The 13,470-nt window shown below is 42.4% G+C and overlaps 1 protein-coding gene across 11 annotated transcripts in view; it reads left to right on the top strand.

Annotated features, from left to right (window-relative positions):
• The window catches only part of Cacna1b (calcium voltage-gated channel subunit alpha1 B), a 155,354-nt gene that overhangs the window by 86,412 nt on the left and 55,472 nt on the right, over positions 1-13,470 (top strand). The gene's annotated exons all lie outside the window — the stretch shown is intronic.

The raw sequence follows: 13,470 nt of genomic DNA, 5'->3' as shown, positions 1-13,470 counted from the left end.
GAGCAGGGATGAGGCCAGCGGCTCTGGGGGCAGAGATAGGGCACAGTAGCACAGAGCCACAGTGGTCTGTCACTTTACATGGGGTGGGCAGTCTGGTTTCCCCAATAGCCTCTCCCCATAGGGATAATGAAAAGCTTTGGCCAAGGTGATGGCCCCTTTAAAAGATGCTGGCTACTCTCTTGGAGCATTTACCTCCAGGACCAACATGATCAATAGGGTCCCCAGCAGTGGCACAAGCTGTGGCTGGTGGTGATTGTAGCACCAGCTCACCCCAGGTCCTGTCTGTGGTGTTCCTCTGGGCAAGAGGGGCCGCCGTGGGGCCACTCTCTCCTCTCTCACTGTGTACAAAAGTCACATGGTGAAGCCTAGTGTGATTGCAAAGATTAAGACGGTCATACTTACATTGAAATGTGCTATTGGGTTCTATTATTCTTTTTCTAAGATTTTGGCCTGATTCTTTAAAGTGAGGTGTGTACGGTGGTTTTATCATCCTGTGTTTAAGCGTTGAAAGGTTAGGTTATTAATGCCATATAGTCATGTCATACTCAACCTCAGCACTCCATTCCTGAAAATTAGCTGTTCCAACTACAGCCATTTTTTTTTTTAAATTGTATTTTGTCTTCCTGGTGTTAAGGACCAAACCTAGGGCCTTTCACGTGTTAGATAAGGAATTCATTACCGTTCTCATTTCAAATAGTTTTTTTAAATTACCATGTTGCATGCTAACTGAACCCCACGGTTTCATAAAATATGATGAAAAAGCTTCCAGGTCAAAAAGTATCGTGTTAGGGCATAAAACATAAATTTTGCTGATCATTGGTGAAAATAGCTATTAATAACAATTTGGATACATCTCTTTGCAAAAACATTCTACCTGATTCTGATAATCTGCCACTGGAATTTGGACAACTACCTGTGGGATTTTCTCTGCATTACTCTGTTAAAAACATATGATGTTCTGGGTGGGCATACCCTTCTACATGGACATCAGGCAGTAACAATGACAACATTGTAGTGACACCGTTTCCTAGAATGCTGGGCATCATAAAAGGGGAGGATGTGGACTGGGGAAGTTTCCTCAAGTCAGGAGGCGGCCTGTGGAATGTTATTAGTTCATAAGAAGATTTGGAGTGTTTTGCTGGTCATTGCTATGGCACAGTCTTTAAGTGTTTGGTAGAATTTTGTAAAGCTATCTTATGGACTTATATAATGGTAGTAGATCTTTGTATACTGGTCTGTTTATTGTCTCTTGAGATGAGCTTAGTAAATTATATTTTCCTTTTAAAAATTACCCATTTAGGGACTAGGGAGGTGGATAATTTGGTAGAGTTTGTCCCACAAGTGTGAGGACATTAGTTTAGATCCCATGGAAGATGGCAGGTCCACCAGTGAGCCTGTAAGCTCAGGACTGGCAGAAGATAATTCTGGGGCTTGCTGCCAATCAAGCTAGCTCACTAGTAAACTCCAGGTTCAGGAAGAGACTGTCTCCCCAAATGAGGTGGAGAGAGATGAAGGAAGATGCCCACTGTTGACCGGTGGTCTCCATATGCACACCTCTACACATGTGTATGCATGTATGTGTGCACACCAAACAGTATGTTTAGTCTAGGGTTTTTAACTTACTTACATAAACTTACGCAAAGCATTGGCTAAAGTTCTTTCTTTTCTTTTGATTTTTGTTTGTTTTCAAACAGGGTTTCTCTGAGTAGCCCTACCTGTTCTGGAATTCTCTTTGTAGACCAGGCTTGGCCTCAAACTCACAGAGATCCTCTTGCCTTTGCCTCTAGAGTGCTGGGATTAAAGGCATGCACCACCACCATCTGGCCTTAAGTTCTTTTTCCTTAATTTCCTTCTTGTTTAATGTTTTTTTTCCCCTTATCATTTTTAGAATTCTGAGCATTTCTTTTTTTTTCCTTGATTATATCAGATTAGTTGGTGGCTTGTATACTTTGTAATCATTATAAAATAAAAATTAATTTTATAATTTATTTGTTATTTCTACCATAATTTGTTGTAAAAATCATTGTTTTCCATTTTGTTGTTATCTTCCTCTTTTTTGTTTTATTTTGTGGTTGTTACTTTTCTAACTTCCTAAGTTACTTAATCTTGACGTATTTTACCTCAAACATGTATTTGTAGATTCTTTCCAAAGCCTCTACATAAAAGTCACGGATGACAGGAACCAAAAAGCTACGGAGAAACCCTGTCTCGAAAATAAAAAAAAAAAAAAAAGTCACGAATGAATAATTTATTTTTTTCAGTTTTTATTAATTCTTTTTTTTAAATCTTTTTTTTTATTGAGAAAATGAGAAAAAAAAAACAAGTTTCCACCTCCTCCCAGCCTCCCATTTCCCTCCCCCTCCTCCCAACCTTCTCCCCCTCCTCCCAACCTTCTCCCCCTCCTCCCAACCTTCTCCCCCTCCTCCCACCCTTCTCTCCCTTCCCCCACTCCTTTCCCCCTCCCTCTCCAGTCCAAAGAGCAGTCAGGGTTCCCTGCCCTGTGGTAAGTCCTAGGTTCTCCCCCCTCCGTCCATATCTAGGAAGGTGAACATCCAAACTGGCTAGGCTCCCACAAAGCCAGCACATTACGTAGGATTAAAACCCCTTGCCATGTCCTGGTTGTGATATTCAGTGCTACAATTTTTAGCAAATCTTTTTTTTTTCTTTTGATTTTCGAGAAAGGGTTTCTCCGTAGCTTTTGGTTCCTGTCCTGGAACTAGCTCTTGTAGACCAGGCTGGCCTCGAACTCACAGAGATTCGCCTGCCTCTGCCTCCCGAGTGCTGGGATTAAAGGTGTGCGCACCCACCGCCCGGCCTAAGTGCTACAATTTTTAAAGCTCACATTTCTCCTACCTTTCTTCCAGGGTTGGGATTGTAGACTGACATACCACAATCAATTTTAGTTTTCTTTTTCATAGTGTCCTTGTCTGGTTTGGGTATCAAAGTAAAAGTGAACCCATAAAATGTTTTGGATCTTATGGGATTATTCCCTCTGCTAATTTCTGGAGTAAATTATGTTGAACAGAGTACTAATTGTCCTTTAAGTATTTCGTAGAAATTATCCAACAAGCATGTTTATCTGAGTTTAAGTTAGTACTTACTGGGTTATGTTACTGGTTTCATTTTGGATGACTTTCTTCTTTCTACTTTTGCATATTATTGAAGTTGCTAATTTTATGTGTGTATAGTAGGCCATAGTTGGCCTTTTTATCCTTGTGATGTGTTCAGGCTCCAACCACGTGCCTTTGATGGGCATGTATTGTCCTCTTTTCTTTCTAGTTTGTTAGGTTTTGTTCCATGACCCAGGATATAGACCATAACAGATGTTTATGGTAGTTGGGAAAGAATATGTGTTCTGCTGTTACTGGTGGAATGTGTGTAAGGGCCAGCTCCATCCTGTTGGTTGGCCTTTCTGTGTTTGTCAGTTGTTGAGAAAAGGATGCTCAAATCTCTGTAGATAAGCTGGATCTAACCTTCCTTTCCTTTCACACTGTAAGTTGTTACTCTCACCTTTGTGAATTGCTATTAGTTATGAACACATTTGTGGTTTGTCCTTTTGGTATAAAAGCCTTTTTGTCATTGTGTTATGCCTTTCCCTGACCTGGTAACTTTCCTTGGTTTGAAATCTATCTTATCTTGTAGTAGCATCTTTGATATTTTAAATTAATATTTGCATGGTTGATCATTTTTACCTTTCCATTTCAAGCTAGTTGTAGAGTTGTATTTGAAGTGAATGTCATATAGACAGCATGTGGTTGGGTCATGGTTTAATTCACTGGAAATTCTTTTATTTGGCATTATAACATTTACATTTAATGTAATTGTTGGTAAGATTAGAGCTTAAGATTATTATCCAAATTTTTGTTTTTTGTTTATTGTCTCTGATTTTTTATTTCTCTAGTTTTTTTTCTGCCTTTCTTGGAGGCAGGAAATGTATTTTAAAGTCCAATTTGTTTGTCTGTAGTACTTTCAAGTGTCTATTGTATATGGTTATTTTATTGTATAACTTACCCCAGTTTCTGCCAGTTTGAAAACAGTATAAAATTTCTCTATATATACCCCTCTCATTTATGATATAGCATTCTTAAATTTTTCCTCTGCACAAGTTTAGAATATCAACAGAATGTGCTTGAATTTTTATTTCAGCTGCCAACATAACATAGAAGCTGAAGAGAAGAAGGGAACTGTTATATTTAATCATTTTTCTCTTATTATTCCGTCTTTCTTTCTGGTATTCTATATTCTCTCATAAGTTGTCTTTGTGTGGAAGGCTTTCTTTAGCTATTCTTTGGGGATAGATCTGCAGGTGACAGATTCTCTTTAATTTCCTCATCCAAGAATGTCTTGATGTTCCCTTCGTTCCTGAAGGATATTTTCCCTGGGTCTAGAATTCTGGGTTGACAGTTCTTTTTTTTTCAGCACTTGAAAAAAACGTGTGCCTCTTCTGAGCCCATGGTTTCTGATGAGAAATCTACTGTCAGTCAAGTTGTTTTCTTCCTATAGGTAAGATGTCCTTTCTCTCTCGCTCCTTCAAGGTTTTTTTTTTTGTCTCTATATTTCAGAAGTTTGAGTACAATATATTTGGATGTGGACTTCTTCAGATTTATCCTGTTTGGGGTTTGTTCAACTTCTTGAATCTGTAGGTTAATGTCTTTTGCCAAATTTGGAACTATTTCATCTTTTATGTCTTTGGAGTACCTCCACAGTTCTGCTTCTCCCTTCTCTCGTTCCCAGACTCTGGTGGTATGAATGCGCCATCTTTGGCTGGGCTCCCAAAGGCTCTTGGGCTCTATTGGTTTCTTTATTTTTATTTTTTTGGCTATTGTTTTTCCAGTATGTTTTCTCCCTGTTGATCAGGTTGGGTAATCTCTATTTTCTTCTAGTTCATGGATTCTTTCCTCTGTGTCCTCTATTCTACAGTTGAGCCTGCCCCATCTGTCAAGTTTTTCATTTTAGTTACTATGTTTTTTAATTCTAAAGTCCTCGCTTGGTTCTTCAGGTCTTCTGTTTCTTTGCCGAGATTCTCTACTTTTTGTTTGCTTCAAGTTTTTTTGTTTTTCAACTGTCTGTTAAGAATTTCTGGGATGTTGTTTTAAAGTCTTTGTCAGATGGGCTTAACATCCATTTTCTTGGGACCTACTAGTTGTTTTTTTTGTTTTATTTTGTTTTTGTTCAGGTTGATTTCCTGGTTCTTGGTGTGACAAGTAATGTTTTTATTGAAACGTAGCTACTTTGGAATTATATCCTGAGCCTCTAAGTCTTGTTTAGATCTTCTCCTTTGGCTTGGCTGCTGTGATGTACTCAAGGAGGAAAGTGGAGAGCTGCCTCGTTAGCCCCAGCTGAGGTAGGAAAGTAGATTCTGGCTTGGCTGCTATGGGCATCAGTGGTAAACACCCTTCATTTTTGTTGGCCTAAGGTGAGTGTACCAGCTCCCCAGCAGTTTCTGCTGCTCCTATGTGACGGCATGCGCAGCAGGGTAGACCTGATTACCACTGGCTGGTGGTGTATATAATTCCTGGCTTTCCACTAGCACTCCACTCCAACTCCAGCTTCAACCGAGGCTTTGGGTTGCTTCCAGGCAAAGATAAAGGTCTAGGCTCCTTCCTTGGCCTGTGCTGGTGTGAGTAGAAATAGGACTACCATTTTGTTTTGTTTCTGTTGAGTTTGGCCATAGTAGAGCGATTGCTGCCTGTAAGACCTGGTTTGCTAGGCTTGTTTCCTAGGCCTTTCACTGGGACTTTTTCAGGTCTGTGCCTGTCGGTGTTTATGGGTTCCAAGCCAAGTCTGGATATATGAGGCATACAATAAAACCCAGAAAAGGAAGCTTTCTTATTGTGCTGCTCCTTGGTTCCGAGGTTCCATAGCCAGCCTTCATTTTCTTCCTGCTTCAAAATCTCTCTCCATTTATCTTGATGTGGTCCCCAAGGATCATGTCTGTCCGGGTGTGCTTCACCGGGTGGAGAGGGGAGAATACTTAACTCCATCTTTCCAGAAGGTCACATCTTGAGTTAAGTTCTATCTGTGGCATAAGGTAAAGATTAACGATCTCTCCTGGCCCCTGGGCCTTGCCGAATCTCCAATTGCCTCATTACCATTTGTTAAAAAAGGACTGACCCCTTTCTATTAAATTACCTTGGCACTTGTGTTGAAAGTCAATTGGTAGATGATACCGAATTTCAGAAAAAAATTTCTGGAATTACATTTTTATTGATTAGTTCTGTCACATTGTTTTGTTGTTGTATATTAGACATTCTAGTTCTCCTTGGGTTTGCCTGCTGCCTGCATAGCTTTCTAACCCTTTTTAAAGCTCATTCCTTATTTGATATTTGTTCTCGTGATGCACTTTAGCCCATCTTTCCCACTTGCAGTACTTTCGGCCCCCGTTCCTCTGGGGGCGCCCTACAATTTCTAAATTTATTGTTTAGTTTGATTGTTTTTCTCACTTTCTCTCCTGAATTTGGTGAGCTGTCATCTCATCTCCCCTGGGACTGTTAGGTCTGTGGCCCTCTTTCTCATTGGCAATTGGCTTGTGCACTGTCTTCATCATTTCGTTTTGAGAGCTGTTTTAACTTTCTCCCTCTTTACAGGTGTGTGGATGTAATATTTTCATTAAATAGTTTCCATTTTCTTATTATAGGAGCCGTGCAGATTGGAGACTGTTTCAGATAAGGGTACAGTAAGGGCTGTCCTCATTGTGCTGGTTCTGTTTCTTTCCTAGCAGTTGCATTTGGTTCTGTGGAGCACATGTTAGCCGTGTGGGGCAGTGGGTTTGCTTTCTCGTTCAAGAGGTTCCCTTTATGTTGACACAGTGGAATGTAGCATCTTTGTCAGGATTTGGGGTAGGGCTCTTCTTTCTTCTAGCACTCAGTGTACCAAACACCTCAATTGTGCCCTTGACCTCAGCCCCCGAAACCACCAGCTACAGTGACTCGCTCCCTCTTTGTGGTGTTCCTCGTCTTCAGTAGCAGGGTCCAGGTGGCTTCCTTCAGGCCTAAGGACTTACCAAGTCCCCTGCTTTTAAGTTCCCAAGTGCAGTGGTCTGATTCACCTGGCCTCAGACCTGTTCTTACTATTATTTGTTAAGGATGGCACCTCTCTTCTAGGGCAGGCATCAAGTGATGTCCGAATCTCACGTCATCAGGACTCTAATACAGCCTCCTTCCCCCTGGTCTCTGCCTGCTTCTTCAGTTCTCAGTATATCTTCCCATTTCCTGTTAGAGTCCAGACTGGATTGTTGCCTAGACAGTGCTAGTCTGCTTCGCGTCCCCCCACCACTAGGAATATTCCTAGGAACATTCCTGCCCCGAATCCCCTGCCTCCCTGTGCCCCCATGAACCTGAAGACAGCCTAATGTGGTGAAGTCTCCCGCTCCTCTGAGACTTACAGGAAGGAACCCTGACTCTGCTGCGTGGGCCTGGACTCCTTCGCAGCCCCTGCCATGGCAGCCATTACTCTGGGCATCGGGGCCTGACCTCCGCTCAGGCCCCACCATGCTGCTGTTCTTCTGTCTGCATGCTCATGGTGTTCATAAAGTTTAAGAACGAAGCTCTTACCCAAATGGCACTCAGCCTCAGTTCTTCCCTTGAGTTCAAACCAAGACCATTCACTTCTGTGTCCAAGTTCATAGTTTTTTTGATTTTGTTTTGTTTGTTTTTAGATCTCCTGTATGTGAGAGATGTCAGGTAGGGACAACTTTGTTCTCTTTCCTTATTGACCATACAGCTTGTGAAGGGCGCAGGGAGAAATGGAAGTGCAGAGGCTGCCACATCTGTGCAGAGTAGTCTCCTGCTCCTCAGCCGGATTTATTTTATGTGTAAACAGTGCTCTCCCACTGACCTACACCTCCAGAATTCTTTACCTTTTCTTTTGAGATAGGGTCCGAGGCCTTACCAAGTGGCCCAGGCTGGCACTGACCACTCTTGAACTTGGGATTCTCCTTTTTCAATCTCCTGATATGTGTGACTTCAGGCCTGGGTCACCAGCAGCCCTGTCTGTATTCCTGATGTCCCTCCCTCCGTCCTTCTGAGCCCTTTCTTTCTCTAAAGGCCTCTCTGCTTAAGTCACTGTCATTGTCTTCCCTGCCATCTTTGCTCTGTGTTAGTTACTGCTCTTACCAGCTCCCCCTTTCTCCTTTCTTCTCTGCCTTGTAATGTCCCTTTTCTACATTTCCTTTTGATGTCCTCCTCTCGTGATATTTGGGCTTTTCTACTTCGTGCATTTTAAGCTTCAGATTTCACTCTTAAGGATTCTTTTGATTATATATACAAGCTTTTGAAGCTTGTTTTTGTTTTAAGTCTGCCTTTCAAGTTTCATTGTTCCTCATCTGATTCATCAGTGTGGTTTGAATTTCCAAACAGCGGAGCTTCCTCTCAGGGGTGCCCAACCTGTGGCAGTGGTTTAAGATAGCAACGAACATGGCCCAACTAGAAATCGTAAACTGTACTTAGATCAAGATGAGGCTTCTGTGGGGAGGGGGACCCAGCCGACAGTTCTGGGCTGTGAACTGTATACGGTGTGTTGCATTAGCAGAGATTGGACACTCCTGAACGCCTCTACCTGGTATTTTATTCCTTCTTAGCTTTCATAACTTCTGTATTTCAGATCGTGTTTTGGGTTTCTTCCCTCCCCTTTCTGCTTGAAGAACAAATTTCCTAACTTTTTAAATGGAGTTTGACAGTGGGACTTTCTCTGGATAACCTGTATTCCGGCATTGTTGTGAAAAGTGGTTTTCCTTTGTATGAAATTCTATCTGCTGGTTATTTTCTCTTCCTATTGGGACTGTTATTCCATTGTCCTCTGCCTCCTGTTCTGTTCAGAAGCCAGTTGTTAATTCAAATTATTGTTCCTTTGTATAGCTCTCTCATTTATCTATGGTTGCTAAAATAAAACCCTTTTTATTTTGGAAAATTGAAATGTATGAAAAGTAGAGACAGGCATAATGAACCCCCATGTTCCGTTCCTCGCCCTTAGCGCTGCTCTCTCTGCAGTCTCGTTCCAGTTGCTTCTTATTTTCTTCTGTATCGTGTTCAGAATAATCACGCCAGTAGGCATCACAATTAGGGGTTTAAAATAATCATAGTAGCTTTATTGCACTGAATGCTGATAGTAATTCTTTTATTTTGCTCATTATACATTCCAAGTTCAAGTCATACAGTTGTCTCAGAAATAACTTTTTATGTGTTTTTTTTTTGTATCATTATCCAGACAAGGTTCATTCATTGGATTTTTTTTTTAAAGTCTGTCTAAACTTCTACCCTACTAAGCATCTCTCTTGTCTCCCTTGTTTATCCGCTGGGTGGAACTCCCCATAAGCGGGAGCTGGCTGATTGTGTCATGTGGTACCTGTCTCTGCCTGCACCACACTCTGCTGACTGACGGGGGTAGACTGGTCTTCCGAACCACAATTCCTCTGAAACTGTCTTGTTGGCAACTGTGTTGTGTTTTAGGAGGTTTGGTAGCCTCCTTGGCCTCTACCCGGTAAATGCCATTGCTATTCTGTGAGAATCAAAGGATGTCGTTAGACATCTAATATCTCCGTGTCTAGAGACCTGATGGTGAAAAGAGCTCCATTGATGATGGCCTGGCCCAGGGCGGCGTCACATCTGCCATCTCCATGGGTGATGTAAGAACGCAACGGTGGGAAAGACGAAGCCCTTCCTTGTAAAATTCCCCATAGCGCCAGTGACAAGGATGATAGTTACTTGACGTGTGATTTCAGTAAGAGTCACGGATTTCCATTATATCTCCTGTACTTATCATTGAGACTTTCACTGGGGGGGGGGGGGATCATTGTCTATGAACTACTTGGTTACCTTGAAATATGTTTTGTGTTTATGCTGAGAAAGAGCGTGCTTATTTGTGTTCACTTACTTATAAAATCTCAAAGTAACAATTCAGGATCTTAGCAACTAATCCAAATCAATGAGAAATATTATTTTGAAATTTTAAATTTTAGTGTATTTGATGTGAGGTGAGGTTTTTGATATTCCTGTTACTTTTGGTGTTTCAAGTTTTCCCATTTTGGCCCAGGGAATCCCTTTACATTGGGCTTTTGCCCTTCTCACACAGAGGACATTTTTACAGATTCCTCACTCTCCTATGTAGCATATTCCAAGGGCCATTTTGTACGTCTCTCTCAGAAAACCATGTATTGAATACTGCTGCTATGGTCAGATTCCCCTTCCCTTCCTCAGAAAGCACTGGCTGCTAAGAACTGAGAACGTGTGGGTGCTCCCCTCCCTAGGGCAGCCCTGGGCCAGCCAAGGAGTCTTGCACATTGTGCTCACCAAGCCCTGCGGCTGCAGGCCAGGATGACCTCAGGGTTACTTGAGAGCCCAGAATGCTTTTGCTGGACTCATCTGAAATCACACTTCCTTCTGGTTGCTTCCCTGGACCCTAACGCAGATGCCACAGTGATCAATCATGACCTGTGGTCTTTGCTATTGAGTCAGTCTGTCTCAGTATGTTCTCCAGATCCTTCTGTGGCGTTGGGAATGGAATCTCGGGCCTCACGTGTGTTAGACAAACTCTGCCTCTGAGCTGTACCCCAAACCTGTGCTGGCTTCTTTCATAGCTGTTAGACTTTAGTGTTTAGTGTTGTTGTTGTTTGTTTGTTTGTTGTATATTTTGAGAAACATGTCACAAGTATGCTGTCCTTACAGTTCAAACATATTATAAGATTTATTTCTGACTTCTTTAGTTTTGTATTCTCGTTTCTTTTATCCTGAAAATTTTGTCTTTTTACTTTGTTTATTCTTTTTTTCCAGAATGGTATTTTTTTTTTGTTTTTGCTTTCTATCTTTTTAAAAAATTCTCTCTGTCTCTGTCTCTCTCTGTCTCTCTCTCTCTCTCTGTCTCTCTCTCTCTCTCTCTCTCTCTCTCTCTCTCTCTCTCTCTCTCTCTCTGTATTTGGGTATAGGTGTGTGTGTTGTATAGGGGTGTGTGTGGTGTGTGTGTGTGTACCTGAGGGCCAGTGTCCTTGGACGCCAGAAGAGGACGTAAGCATGTGAGCATCAAGCAGCAAGCAGTGTCCTGTTTTACTCAACTTCCTTATCATTGCTAGTCAACATTTTTCAGGATCACTTAAATAGAAGTTGTCATTGTTTATCTATAGAGACAATACTTAGATTTTCCAGTATGATTGGCATATTGCTTTTTTGCTGTAACATGATTTATGTTTTCCTGAAAACTCAATAGGTCCCTTGGAAAGGGGAGGTCCATACAACTGCAAAGAACAGGAATGAAACAAGAATAGTCTATAAATTACAGCAGGTTTCTTCTTCATGGCGTTGGCACCCAGAGTGGAGACCAGTTAGAACTCCTATAGCTGGGGCTCCTGCAGGCTGCAGGACTGGATTGGGGGGGATGACTTACTGCCAAGGGAGCCTGGTCTCTTCTGTACCCCGGGACATCTGTCTGTGCCGCAGAGATGCCAATGACTTTACTGTCTCCTTAGGGCTCTTCCCTCGGGACTCAGTCTCTCCACCCTTGTCTCTGTGAAACAGTAGTTTCTGCTGGAATTTCGTTGCTGAGTGTGGCAAATGGGAATTGGTCTCAGAGAACATATGGATGAACACGTGGGCTCTTGTTTCTTCCTCCCAGAGAAGTCTGCTCTCATCCCTTACGGCACCGATCGTGGTTTCTTCAGACAGACTGCACCTGTGTTTCCTCAGCTGTCACAGGGCCTGGGGGCGGCAGTGAACAAGTTCTAGAGTTTTATTGCTTGAAATTTTTTTTTGAGAAGATTCACTTTTTATTTCTCAGATTTTATATTTGTCATCTTAAAAACATCTAAATCTGAAGTCATTGGTGCCAGTTGATTGACTGCCGTTTCTACCCTCTTGGTTGTGGTGGCCTTGTTTCCTGTGTATGCATTGGCGTTTCTTTCTTTTTTTTTTTATTTAAAATGTGATTACTATTCACCTTCCCTTTCTCGCCTGCAGCGTGAGGTCTTTACCTCCTACAGAGGACTCACTGGCTCCTCACTTTGATTCTCTCTAAGTCAGCATCTAAACAGTGCTGTACCAGATGAATAGGAAAGCAATCTTAAATTATTTCAAAACTCTCTTAGCCTATAGAGATTCTGTGTCCCAAACACAGTTAGTTTTCATCAGGAGGACTTACGTGTCTCCTCCCCAGCAGCCCAGTCTTGCTCAGGGTAGCCGCTTCTGGAAGGTGATTTGAGGAAGGAGGCCGTTTCTGCCCTGTCTTACAGTGAGTGCCATGCTTGGAGATCCCATTTCAGCGCCTGTGGTCATTTCCCCACACAGCCATTCCTTGGGTCAGTCTAGATTTGAGCCTGGAGGAAGGAAAACCACCTAAGTGGTAGCCGGAACACAGCTCTTGGAGTCTGGCTCTCTTCCCGCCCCACCCACTCTGCAGCTGGCTGTTCTGCGGAGTAACAAGTCTTGTTTAAATACCCGGCTTTCAAGACTGGATTTTAGCCTGTGGAAGCTCTCTTCCTGACCCTTTCTCTTGGTTTGCTCCCTCCGAACCCTATCATGGCCCCTCCTTGCTCTCTTTCAATACCATGGCCTCTTTTCACTTTGTCACTAATCGTTATTACGCGCATGTATGTATACGTTTGTAATTTTTCCATGATTTTGTTATGGCAAATTTTCTCAGTAGTAGTTCCATCCAGGCTCTGGTGTCTTTATTTCATTTCTTTCTAGTAATTTAGTTCTTCGACTCCAGATTGGTTCTTTTCCTCGTTTACTTCCTCTTGGCTTTGCTGTATTTCTCAGGGAGGAGTTAAAGGCACAACGTTAAAATACTTCTTTCTTTAAAAGTATGTGCTCATTATGGAAGCATTTTCTAAATGTTAAAAGCGAAACAATAGTTGTTGCCAGAAGCTGCTCATGCCAGGTCTCCTTGTTCTGTTCCCTGTGTGGTGCCTCTGCGGTGACAGGGCTCCTGTGGTACAGCCAGCACGGTGCTCGTGGCTCCCCTCTGACCTCACTAGATCATATACCTCTGTGTCCTTTAAACTTACCTGCTTTCAGTATCCTCCATGTATTTTTGTACCTTACCTGTGTTTGCACGGTTTTTAATTTTCACTATTAAAGAACTTAACAGATTCTCTCTACCCCTGGAGATAATGTCATATGAATTAGAACGTTGGAGGGTTAGTAAGTATTGCCAGTTACTTTCTCAGAAGACGATGTAACTTACATCTTCGGCAGGAAAATTTGATGGTGCTTCTTTCAGTGCGTTTGCTTTAGAGCACTTGCAGATGGGTGGTTCTGGAGCCAAGCCCTGCTGCTCTGCTCTAGCTGTTCTCCCCTGCGTGTCAGTGGCCAGTGGTCAGGGAGAAGCTGGATTCTTTGGTCTCCACGGTGGGCTTTGGCATGAGCACCTCCGCTTTTGTTGCTCTTTAATATCGTCTTTGGTTTTATGGGTAGTCTTTAAAAGACTAAAACGAATTCGGCAGTGGGAGGTGGCTCAAGTCACTGCATTGTCTCCTTTGATGTC

The sequence above is a fragment of the Microtus pennsylvanicus genome, chromosome 9, assembly GCF_037038515.1.
Source record: "Microtus pennsylvanicus isolate mMicPen1 chromosome 9, mMicPen1.hap1, whole genome shotgun sequence".
Lineage (NCBI taxonomy): Eukaryota > Metazoa > Chordata > Mammalia > Rodentia > Cricetidae > Microtus > Microtus pennsylvanicus.
Note: the sequence above shows the minus strand (reverse complement) of the source record. Positions and strands in the feature narration are given on the sequence as shown.